Source organism: Saccopteryx leptura, chromosome 4, assembly GCF_036850995.1.
Source record: "Saccopteryx leptura isolate mSacLep1 chromosome 4, mSacLep1_pri_phased_curated, whole genome shotgun sequence".
NCBI classification, from domain to species: domain Eukaryota; kingdom Metazoa; phylum Chordata; class Mammalia; order Chiroptera; family Emballonuridae; genus Saccopteryx; species Saccopteryx leptura.
This window is the reverse complement of record NC_089506.1, coordinates 131,292,079-131,305,509: the sequence shown is the minus strand read 5'-3', so window position 1 is coordinate 131,305,509 and position 13,431 is coordinate 131,292,079.

The following is a 13,431-nucleotide window of genomic DNA, read 5'->3' as shown; positions in this document are numbered from 1 at the left end:
CCACAGCCTTACACAGACCATACACACGTGGCACTGTCGCGCGCCCATGCACCAATCAGGCAAAGTGCTTGCAACTTGTAAACCCAGGAGAAAGCCTAACACAGCTGTTTTTCACACATTCCACCCCTTTAGGGTTGCTCACCTCATCATCTACACGACAGGTTTCTTTGGCGATGGTCCCTGTGTGAGGAGTGAAGTACATTCCAAAAACAGAAACAGTACAGACTATAGAATTACACCACAAGCTATGGGTAAAATGAGAGAGTGGTCAGCGGCACAAAGAGAAGAAAATCTTTCCCTTCTGGCAGAATCCAGGCCAGAGTTCTGTCTGCAGACAGCACAGTAGCAGGTACCAGAGGCCACCTGGGGTGGGCACACCAAACCTTATTGGACTGCACACCACTATCTGCTGGTTCTGTGTGCAGCAAAATGGGAGGACTCATTATTGGCCATAAAGAAATTACAAAGGTGCCCTTCATAATTCTGTCTCCCTGAGCACTCAAGGGTTAATACACTTCTACCTTAGGCGGCCAGGGGCTGGTTGCCCAAGGAGTTAACTGGAGGTTCACCTCTAGCCCCTTTCCCCACGGTGCCAACAAGGCCACCCATCATAGGTGGTACAGTCCAGAGCCATGTCCATTGAAGCCATTGGCCTTTAAGGAGGGCTGTTGGGACAGGCAAGAGCACGTTGCCCACCATCCAACGCCCGGCTTAAGAAAAGTGTCCTTGGTGCATATCTGCAACTGGATGGGAGCAGCTGCCCGATGCAGGAGGGGCTCCACCAGAGCTCCCCCTCCCAGGTCTCTGATTCAAAATCTGGAGTACTGTCCACAACCAGTGTGTCCATCCAGTAAGGAAGCCAGTGCCCCCCTCCTGTCGCAGTCCCTGCTTTAAAAGTCTATTATACCGCTCAGTGATGCCAGCAGCCTGGGGGTGGTAGGGACATAGTACTTCCAGTCCACCCCCAGCTCTTGAGCCTCACCATTGAACCAGTGAAATGGGTTCATTGTCACTTTCAAGGACCAGCGACTGCCTGTATACTGCACTGAGGCAGTCCAGAGCCTGTGTGACTGCCCTCTGCTCTGGGTTATAGGCAGGGTAAGCAGCAAGCAGATCGGTGGCAGTATCTACACAAGTGACTGCATACTGGTACCCTTCTGACTTTCATAAGGGTTCAATGATATCTATCTGCCAGCATGTCAGTGGAACATGACCCCTCTGGATCTGTCCAGGTGACACCAGTGGTCTCCGAGGGTACTCCTTGGAACACACTGCACACTGCTCACAGGCTGCAAGTACCTCTGCCTAAGACACAGGCAAGTTCCACACCTTAACCGTAGCCCACATAGTTTTTTGTCCTGCATGGAGCAAACACCAGTGGAGCCACTGTGCCACATCACCTGCAGGTGCAGTCTCCAACTATTGTACCCTCGCCACGGTATCTGCCTCATCATTTCCAGGATGGGCTAGAGGGGCATGCCCTGTGACATGGTATACTGTCACCTGCTTCTGGTGTCCTATTTTCTATCAGTCCTGACATATGGCCTGATCCCATAGCAAACAGGGCATTACCATCTACTAGTTAATAGGCAAGTAGCAATTCAAAGGGTCAGTCCACGATACACAGCCCAGCTGTCAGTACAAATCACCAGAGGTGAAGGTTTGTTACAGTCAACTAGCCAAACAGCTCTTAATTCTGCCCATTGGCTGCTTTGGCCTGTACCTGTGTCCATTCAAATAGTCTCAGTGGCTGGATGGAAGGCTATGGCCGTCCACTTGGCAGGTTGTCCCCTGCTGGAACCATCAGTATACCAGACATCCTCGGGGATGGGCACCCACCCCTCCTGGTAGGGACTGACTTCAGGTTCTGCCTCCTGAGCCCCAGCTGCACCTGACTCTAAAGTCACATAGGTGACTGGACCCAAGACTTCCTGCAGTTCTGCCCTCAATGGGCTGGTGCTAAGAGCACAGTGTTGCTGCAGGTAGGCACCCCACTTGGCCAGGGTGGAGGATTGGGACATAACACCTTGAGGTTTTGTTCCCCAGTCTCTCACCCATCCTGCAATAGGGTATGTTGTCTTGACCATAACTGAAGTTGTAGTTATAATACTCTCAGTGGCCAGGAGGGCAGCATACACAGCTGCCAGCTGCTTCTCCACTAATGAGTAATGGACTTCAGCGCCTTTTCACAATTGGGGCCAAAACCCAATAGGTTGCCATAGGCACTCTATTGTCACAAGCTCCATCCAAACCCCTTAGAGCAGCGGTTCTCAACCTGTGGGTTGCAACCCCGGCGGGGTCGCCTAAAGCCATCGGAAAATACATAATGTGTATCAGGTATTTACATTCTGAATCATAACTGTATGTAGCAAAATTACAGTTATGAAGTAGCTACCAAAATTATTTTTTGGCTTGGGGTCACCACAACATGAGGAACTGCATTGCGGGGTCACGGCATTAGAAAGGTTGAGAACCACTGCCTTAGAGATTACACGGACATCAAGCTCACAGGGCCTGGCAGGATCAAACACATTCAAGGACTGTGCCACCTTGACAGCTCTCTTACCTGCTGCAAATGCACCTTGTGCCTGCTCAATCCAATCCCAACGACCCCTCCTTCAAAATAAGGTGATATAAGGGATGCAGTAACTGAGCCGAATGGGGTATGAGTGCTCACCAATACCCCGACAAATCTAAGAATATCTGTAACTGTTGTACCGTAGTGGCCACAGGATATGCTTGGATCTTATTTATAATTGCATCACGGATAACCTTTGTCTTACCCAACCAGACAACCCCCAGGAACTTAACAGATAACCCAGGTCCTTGTAATTTGCCCTCATTGACCGTCCAGCCACATGCTTTCATATGGGATAGCAGGGTAGGGACTGCTTACTCCAATTCTGGAAGAGTCACTAGTTAGCATAATGTTATTGATATAATGATACATATGAACTGTCTCTGGTTGTTTCCATTTAGCCAGGTCAGCAGCCACCAGCCCATGGCACAAGGTGGGGCTATGCAAATAGCCCTGGGGTAATTCTGTAAAGGTCCATTGCTGACCTTCCCAAGTGAAGGCAAATTGGTCTTGACTCTGTAGCTATATCAATAGAGAAAAAGGCATTAGTCAAATCTGCCACAAAGTGGTATATCCCAACTCATGGTTTAGCCCAGGGGTCCCCAAACTTTTTACACAGGGGGCCAGTTCACTGTCCCTCAGACTGTTGGAGGGCCAGACTATAATAAAAAAACTAGGAACAAATCTCTATGCACACTGCATAGATCTTATTTTAAAGTAAAAAAACAAAACGGGAACAAATACAATATTTAAAATAAAAAACAAGTAAATTTAAATCAACAAACTGACCAGTATTTCAATGGGAACTATGCTCCTCTCACTGACCACCAATGAAAGAGGTGCCCCTTCCGGAAGTGCGGCAGGGGCCAGATAAATGGCCTCAGGGGGCCGCATGCGGCCCACAGGTCATAGTTTGGGGACCCCTGGCTTAGCCAATCATCAGGTTAGCTATCGAGGGAACAGCAGCGTGCAAAGGGGGAACAACTTTATTAAGTTCCCTGTAATCCACTCTCATTTGCCAAGTTCCATCTGGTTTGTGCACAGGCCATACCGGGGAGTTGTAAGGACTGTGTGCCAGCCAGATGATCCCCACCTTTTTTAGTTCAAGGACCATCCCAGTGATTTATTCATGACTTTCTGGCATGCAGTACTGCTTCATGCTAGTCGCATGCTGGGGAATTGGTTATAGCAAGGGGGAATGTGCTGCATGTCCCTGCAACACTGCCTTCACGACCTGGACTCACAGATGAAACTCCTTGGCTTTAGTTTCTAACCACAGTCCTTATAAGACATCTACCCACAAAATATATTCAGAAATAGGAGACACATACACCTTATATGGCTTAGGAGGCAGTCTTCCTATCCCCAATGGAATAGTTATTGGCTTCACTTGAACAGTTTGGCCCCCATAACTGTCTGTGGCCACTGGGGTCCCAGGAAACTGCTCTGGGTTCCCATAAAGAAGGGAACATTCTGCACCTGTATCCACCAAGGCCAATGCCTGTTATACATTAGAAGGGGATGGATAGCCAGTTCCATATGCGGCCTCCAGTCCCCACATATTTTTGTTAGAGGGGTCCCTCGGCCTTCCCCCTATTCAAACTGGAACAGCAGGTCTTGGGGGGGGGGTCCTCCTCTCCTTCAGCAGTCTCCATCATATAATCTTGAAACCATGCCGCCTGCACACCAACCATTTTATTGGTAGCTGCTGGGGCTGTTCGTCTCAGTGGCTGGAATCTCTGTCCTGGTTTAAGCACTGCTAATGCTCCAAAAGAACATTATTAGGTTTGCCATCCAATTTCTTTCTATACATTCCAGCCACAATCAAATCTACCCACATCTGTGTTCAGGTAATTTTCACAGGCCCATTCCTCTTGCCAGTCAGAGGGGCAGCATGGGCAGCAGCCCTCACAGCTTTGTGATTCTGTGGTACCTCCAGCTCCCCCAAATCTGCTACCATCTGTGTAACCATGTTGATGGACTGTCCCACATAGGGACCCAGGATAGCCACTAGTGACCCAAAAAGGGCTGATGGGGCACTGCAGAGGATAAGATCCCACATCCTGGCTGTAAACACTTCCTCGTCTAGTCCACGGGACCCTGGGTGGAAAGCAGCATTCTTCATACATAGTTCCAGAAGGACCCAGGGCAGTTCACTGTAGCACTGCCACCAACTCACTGCCCCCCGCAAGTCCCCAGCATTCTGCCAGACCATACAAATGGCAGCCATCACCCATCCTAATAGGGTGTGGTTTCCTGGGTTGTCATGGCAGTTCTGAAGACACTGCCTCAAGGAGGAGTGTGTGGTAATGGCGGCCAATTTCTCCATCTGTGTTTTGGAGAGCATGATGCCATCACCTCTATGTCCAACAACCACAGCAACCAGGCTGCCAGGGGCTCGGTGGGTTTCTTCCTGAATTGTGCCCTCAACCTCATCAGCTCTGCCCGGGTGTAGGGCTGGACCACAGAGTGCTCCACTACCTGGGGAGGAGGCTGTGCTTGCCCCTGAGGGACTCTTTGCTGCTGGGATTTTACCTTCTTGGTGATCACTGGCTGAGCTCTGAGTCTGCAGATGGTAGTTGTAGCCTGAGCCTCCCTCTCAGAAGAGAAGGAGTCAGAAATGCCTGCTCCCACCAACTCAGAGCCACCCCACTGGCAAGAATGCAGTTGTGTCTTCAGAGCCCACTTCAGTTCCTACAGCTGCCAGCTCTCGGCCTGAAGCTGACTCTCGAGCTCCTGAATCCACAGTTGTTTCTCCAACAGCCGTTGCTGCCAACGTTCAGCTTCCAGGGAAAACTGCAACTTGCGAACCTGTAATTCCTTCTCCAGAGACAGCTCCAGTTCCAGGTACTGTTGGCTCTCAGCCTGCATCTCACACTGCAGCTCTCGACCTGGTTAGCCTCCTTCTCCAGCACTCTCTCCAGTTCATGCTGTTGCTGGTTCTCAGCCTGTAGCCTGACCTGCAGCTCTTTCTCTAGTGACTGGTCCAGCTCATGACATTGTGCCACTGTCTGCAGCTCACCCTGGAGCTCTTGACCTTGGGAAGCCTCTCACATTGAGCTCTCAGTTTCCTATTGCAAGACTGTAAAAACACCCAGTCCACAGCCCCCAAAAGGACAGCCACAGGGAACCATATGCTGGAGAGCAGCAACCACTCCTCTAACCCACCTTCAAGGGTTTTGGTGGCTCCATACCAATCTGCTCTGAATCCTGCCCACTATGTCAGATGTAATGCTGGTGGTTGAGGCCAGGCAGGTTCCCATTGAATTCGGGCAGATGGTAGAGGAACCATGGAGCTGGAAAGTGTCAGGCCATACCCATTTATTGGAGGCTTACAAAGACAGTCAAGGGAATAAACAACAAAAAGAAAAGAACTAATAAACAAAGAGAAATCTGCTTTTCACAGTAAGGGCAAGGGAGCAGGAAAAACCACACCTCATGGTGGCGGGAGAGTGATCTGGGAGAATCACCACCAAGGGGAGCACCTGTAGTCTTACCCAGACCACACACACCTGGCGCCGCCCCGCGCCCACACACCCATCAGGCAAAGTGCTTGTAGCTGGTAAACCCGCAAGCAAGCCAACACAGCTATTTTCCCCACAATCATGAACTTTTCAACTTTGTATTCCCAGAGCCTAGCATAGTGCCTAGTATGCAGAGGGCTGAGTAAATGGTTGTGTCATAAATGGATGAAGAATGGGTTCTAACTTTGTGCTCATGTACAGACCAACGTGTTGCTACTGCTCCTCTTTTATTCAGCCTATAGACCCAGCTACTTCCTCACCCAAGAGTTTTCTAACTTTTCTGGTCTATTTACAGATAACTTAACAATTGCATTTTCCATGTGTAGTCTTTTTTATCTGACAGAAACATGTAACTTTTTCTCTGAATCATGATTTTCCCACCACTCCTGAGATATCCATGTCTCTCTCGTTGATGGAAGTGGATATGAAATGTGAATATTCAGGAAAGAGCAACCCCTAAATGGAATTAACCCACAAACTAAACTATGTCCCACTAAGCATCTGGAGGGAACAGAGGATTTGGAGGGAGTCGAGGGAGTGGCAGGCGGAGGAACAAGGGCAGTTGAGTAGCTGCCCTGCGAGGCTGTATAAAGTCTCTGTTAAGAAGGCCACAGCCATACCCAGGGTCAACCTGAGCTTAAGTTTCAATGTATAGGGAAACTTACACCCTAAATCTTTCAGTTGGAGGTCACTTCTCAAGAACTTAGAGAAGGCTCTGCTTTATTCTTCTTGGGGCTTTCTGATCAGGAAGGAGGCTGTGGGACTGACAGCTGCAACTCACAGGGAGAGGGAAGAAGACACCAGCGTGAGCTGTGTTCCTCTCCCTGGAACGCTGTCTAGCTGTGGAGGCCATCAGCACGTGCTGGGTATCTACATACTTGGGACGTTGGGGCAGTAGATGCTGGCTGGGGAGGGGGACTCTGAAGAGCAAAAAGCTCTCCAAAGTGAATGTTTGGAGCTGATAAAGACACTGACAGATTATTTTCCTCACTGTTGTCTTGTGTCCACTTTACTTCCAGATTCAGGATAACTCATTAGAAACTCATTTACCTTTAAAAGGAGAAAAAACACCAAGTGCTATCTTTCTTCCTAAGGTAACCTAAAAAAAAAATGTCAATTTTCTGCAGCTTCAAATTCTCCAGCTCAGCTTGGTCACTCATGACAGGTCCCCATCCCTCTTCCCACCGCTGGAACAGGGCCACGGGGCGGATCTTTGCAAGCAGGCTCGGTTGTGGTTCTAGTTTCTGCAGGCAACCCTATACCCTGGATCTAGTAACACCTGCAGGTGTTCATCTCTGGTTGTTTCACCACCTCCTGTTTGAGTTTCAGCTACTCTATCATGTACAAAACTAAGTCATGCATTCAAGTCTCTCTAGAATTTCTCTTACAGTCTTTTTGAAACACTTGGTTTCTGTTTTCCTGGTGGAACCCTGACTGAGAGAAGCAGTGTGTGTGAAGCTGCTGTGCACCACCGGGGGCGGAGCCGTGCTGCCCTGTTTCTGCCTTTGTGGGAATCACAGCTCAGATGAAGTCACTGGTCCAAGTTCATAGGTCATAAATAACAGAGTAGGACTCAGAAGCCAGGCAGTGTCACTCTCTATATCGTGCATGTTTTTAAGCATTTAATTCTAATAATCTACATCCATTTATGCAACTTTGTGGGTGAGCTCTAAGTGTGGGGATCCAGGTGGTTTGCTATTTCCTCTGGGCTAGAATTTTTCAGGTCTCAATTTAAATCTCCCTTTCTGGAGGCAGTCTCTTTTATCACCTCAATCTATGCTAAAAGCCGGCATCCCTGTGTTCTTAAAGCACAAGGGCTTATTCTGTTTCCTGTTTTATGTTGTATTTGCTTGTCTACTGTTGTCTTTCCTGATACACTAGAAGTCACCTGGGAGAAAGGATGGTATCTCTTCTTGTTCACCATTCTATTCTCATTACCTTGCACAGTAAACATTTGATGAATAAATGCATGAAACACTCTTAGACATAAGGGATAAGGTGTCACTCTGAGGTTCAGTGACTTCCAAGTCTTCACATTGCCTGGGTCATAAGGCCCAAGCTTCCAGTCTGGTTCCAAAAGCCTTCAAAACCTATCTTGACTACCTGTCCCAGGACTCCGTCCAGCAAGCATCCCGCTCCATGCCAACAGTAACTTGACCTCCTTCCCAGAGGCACAGCACTAAGCAGTCAGAACCACCAACTTCCCTACTTACATACCACTTATCCTTTAAGGCTCACCCTTCACTTCGTTCTTAAAATACCCCAGATAACGCTATTCCTGTCTTAAAACTCTTACCATCTACATCTTTGAGTTGTTTTTTAGCATCTGAATGCCATCTGCCATCTACTCACAAGTGGTGGCACACACAGTGCCTTGCATGTTAGAAGCTAAAAATGTCAAAAACTTGCTTCCCCTGCCTCACTTGCCAAAGGGAGCCCATCCCCTTGGCTCCACAATCAGAAACACCCACCCTAGACTTCTAAACAGGAGCTAGTGTTTGAGGGAGGAGGATGCAGGATGCTTTCTTTCTTGGTGATGGTGGTGGCAGGAACAGGACCAAGCTCCTAGGACAGCCGTGGCATAGAGGCAATTGCCTATGTCCAGTGCCCAGGGACAGCTGTGTAGGCAGAACTAATGGTTCAAGTGTCCTTACAGGATCCATTCTAAAGCATAATTTAGGGATTGTTGGTAGCTGAGCCCCTGTGATTTTAATGCTCCTAGTATTTTTAGCAGCTAGAATGAAGGATTTAATTAGGCCTTTGTTTACGTGTTAACTGCTCTTCCTGATCCATGTCTTTTGTTCTCATGAATGTAGTCATAAGTTGCTGATGTAGTGTCTCTTTGTCAAGCAAGAGGAGATAACTTCAGAGGCATGAGGAGAATTTACGTTTGTTTTGCAGAAGGAAAGAATGTCTTCCAGGTAGCTGTGACAAGCTTGCCGATGCCTGGAGTCTGATGTGAAAAAGTGTTTTCTGCGACTAAAGAAACACAGATTTCTCTCGGTTCCCAGGAACTGTCCCCACCCCTTACTCCCTAGCTGCATAAAATCTCCCAGCTTTTACTTTTTGGGAGAGACAGATTTGAGAGACTTGGCCCTCCGGTTCTCGCTTTGGCGAATTGAATAAACTTTTCTCAATGTCTAAGCACTGGTGTCTCAGTGTTCTGGCCTGTCAGCACACTGGGTATGGAACCTGAGTTCTGGGAGGGTCGTGTGTCCTTAGTCGCACAGCCCTGAGCCTGGTCTTCCAGCTCTCCCAGTGACTTACTTAGCTGCCAGATAGTCTTTTTTTTTTTTTTACGTAAAATGATTTTTAAAAACCCAGCTTTATTGCTGTATAATTGACATACAATAAACAGCATAAACAGCATATATTTAAATTGTAAAATCTGTTTTGCCTTGTGCATATACCTATGAAACTATGACCACAATCAAGACAGGTGAACTTATATATCAGCCCCCAAGGTTCCCTCACTTCTTGTCCTCACAAATACCCATAGTCACTTTAGCACTAGGAGAGTTCTGAGGTGAAAGGGATAGTACAAGCCTTTCAAGCTGGTCTTCAAAGGAGCCACCAGACAGTTCAGAACAAATCATTAAACATCTGTGTGCACGGAGCTCAGTCTGCACCACTCGTGCTGGGACCAGTACTGGAAACATGGGCAGTGGTTTTCACGACGGCTGGAGAGCTGGGAGCAGAGGGTGGGCCAGGCTGAGCCAAAATACCACAAAACTCAATGTTTTTGCTGAGACTCAGCCAGTTTTGTTTGTTTGTTTTTAGGAAGAAGTGGCTTGGTAATTTCAAGCCACTTACATATGGAAGTGGCGACTGGAAGTTGCCCTATTTTTTAATATATATTATAAACATTAAACTTTTATTAAAGTCATTAATTTCCTATCCCAGTTTGATGTTTATCATGTAATTTAGTTTTGTTTTGAAAAATAGGCATCTACAGATGTTATTTAGCAAAATCTATTAGTATTTTATTCTTAGACATTCATTTTCCACTCAAAGATTAAATAATAAAATATTCTTAGTTTTTTATGTTTTGTTTTTTACATTTAACTATACTATTACAGTAGTCTGTTTCAGCTTTTACTTTTGCTTCCTGTACCTCAGTCTCTCCAGAGCAACACAATTTTTAAACAATAACAATTAAACCATGTCACTCACTGGCTTAAAGTATTTTTGTGGACTCTCATTAGAATAAACCCTTAACTTCCATCCTTGGCTTATAAAACCCTATAAGTTTTTCAACTACTTTCCCCATCATTCACTTGACTCCTGCCCTCTGAGTGTTAGGATGCACCTAGCACCGTCTTCACGTTGGGCTTCATACTAGCTGTTCTTTTTGCTTGGAATGCACATCTTCCTGTTGAGTTTTTGATTCAGAGCTCAGCTTAAATGACACTTCTTTAGGAAGCCCTTCTCTGATAAGCTAGTGTTTTTTGTTTTTGTTTTTTAATTGAATTTGGAGAGAGCTAAGGGTGAGGAGAGAAAGAGCCATTGATTTGTTTTGCCATTTACTTATGCATTCATTGGTTAATTCTTGCATTTGCCCTGACCAGGGATGGAACCTGCAACCTTGGCTAACAGGACAATGCTCCAATCAACTGAGCAACTGGCCAGGGCTCTAGTTGTTCTGTATCAAAGCATTTTATATTAATTCTAGTAACAGAACATAGCTATTTTATTCTTCACTGTTAATCTCCATGAGTTGTATGCTCCCCAAGAGCAGAGATCTTTGTCTTGCTCACCATTGCATTCCAGCTCCAAAATAGTGCCAGGCTCATTAGAGGCTCAAGAAATATTTGTTACATAAATTTAATTCTTTAATCTATTTGAACTTTATATTGTTGTGTGCAATGAGGTAGAAATATATTTTAATTTTTCTCAATAGGTAATTGACTTTCCTAATTCCATTTATTTATTATCTATCCTTTACCAGTAGTGAGAGATGCCACCTTTATCAGATACTTGTGTATTGTTATATTCTTAGGTTTAGATTTTCTAGTTTCTTATAACTGACAATTTAATCTGATGCTGGTTTCACTGCTTTACATTCAGTAGTTTTAAGCTGCAATATCCAACTGTATTACCTCTGACATTTATCCCCTCTACTCCTTATTAATTCTCAATTTTCAAGATTTTCTTGCAGTCTCACCATGAACTTTTCTCTATTTCTATAATTTTAATAATTGTGGCATGACACATATGTGTTAATTTGTGGAGAATTGCCAGCTTTAACATATTCTCACCAACAGTGTCATAGATTTTCTATTTCCCTATACTCTCACTTTACATTATCAATTTAAAATTCTTTGTTAATTTGTTTCACCGATGTTTTCTTCTGGCTTTTTTTTTATTTTTTGCCTTTTATATTGAAATTTTTTGCTCAGTTGAGATTTATTTTGGGCCCTGGCTGGTTTTCCAGTGGTAGAGCAGCAGCCCAGTATGTGGATGTCCTGGACTCGATTCCCGGCCAGGGCACACAAGAGAAGCGACCATTGGCTTTTCCACCTCCCCCCTTCTCTCTCTTTCTTCCCCTCCTGCAACCATGGCTTGATTGGCTCCAGTAAGTTGGCCTTGGGCACTGAGGATGACTCCATGGCTTCCATCTCAGACACTAAAATAATGATTCTATTGCTGAGCAACAGTGACAGCAGCAGATGAGCAGAGCATCACCCTCTAGTGGGCTTGCTAGGTGGATCCTAGTCAAGACGCATGTGGGAGTCTATCTCTCTGCCTCCCTTACTCTCACTCAAAAAAAAATTTCTTTTGGGGTGAGACGGGAAAGAAATCCAGCTCTATCTCCCCCAAATGGTTAGCCACTTATGCCAATATAATTTATTAAGTAATTTACCTTTATCATATACTAAATTTCCATAGGCATATTTGTGTTTGCTTCTGGACTCTATTCTCTTTGATCATCTATTGTTTTACCATTTATTTAATTACTGCTGTGGAAGGAGGGGCAGGCCTCCTCTTGGCTTGGAAGGAAGAAATGAAAAGAATACAAGGGAAAGGAGCCAGCTGGAGTAACTGAGTCAGCCAGTGATAAATTATCTGTATCCCATAGTCACAATACAAAACAAGAACGGCAGGATCTGTATGTAACTACGGCCAGTGATCTAGAAACCCCTTCCCCCTTGCTGACCCCATCAAAGCTTTCCCTCCCCTCTCCTCGAGTCCTGGGAAACCTTAAAGAAATCACATGCTTATTGCTTAGATACTGTAAAGGTATATATAACCCATAAGAAAATCAACTTCGGGGAGCCCGTGTTTTGGAGCTACAAACCCCATGTGCTCCGCTGGCTTAATAAATTCTTCTTCCTTCATCTAGTTTCCTGGGCATTTTTGTCCTCCTTTGATTCCTGCAATATATGGTGCATTGGCCGGAACCAAGGAGGAAAGACACCCACAATTGGCAGACTTCAGGCATCCCACTAGGGAGCCCCCGGGCCGCCCTGCAGATGCGCCTGCTGAGTGTATGCTGGGGATTTCCCTGTTTGGACACCCTTGTACGATGGAGTGGGAGATCCCGTTTGCCGGTCCCAGCAAGGACCAGCCAATGAAGGAATAAGGAAAGAGGGTGTATCAGAGCCACAGTAAGGAAAACCAGGCAAGGGAAGCTAGCTAGGGTCCTGCCCCACTGGGCAGAAGGAAGGCCTTGTCACCCTCTAGAGGTTAGGAGCAGTGACTGTGCACTCTTCACAGGTGTGGGGAGTGGTCCCCACAGGAGTGGTGACTCATCACCCTCCACAGGTTGTGGGGAATGGGCCCCATGGGGTTAGGAGTGGTGATGAGTCACCCTCCACTGGTGTGGGGGAGGTTGTGTGAAAGAGAATGAGTGTGGAGTGAACGAGTTGGACATTGGACATCAGGAGAGGGTTCCCACTCTCTCCCACAGGGATGAAGCAAGTGTTGGATCTCGAACCACGTTTCCACAGGGAGCCTCATACGGCTCAGAGGCAGAATTGCATGCTAATGGTTTAAGCCATAAGCCAAGAGGGCCCACCATTCCCGCGAGGGGAGCAGCCAGTGACAGACTGAAGCGAGTGGCGTCCCCTCCAAGTTTCTCCTCCCCTTTCCCCATTCCTTCTTGTGGCGTGATTGTTGTCTGTCGTGGGAGGTATGGGAGGTTCACAGGGAAAACCCACTACTTTAGCCATGATGGTCAAGAATTTTAAGAAAGGGTTCTCAGGGGATTACAGGATTACTATGACCCCAGGAAATTTGAGGACCTTGTGTGAGTTAGAATGGCCTACTTTTGGCCTAGGGTAGCCATCAGAAGGAAACTTAGATAAGTCTGTTGTATAGAAGGTGTAA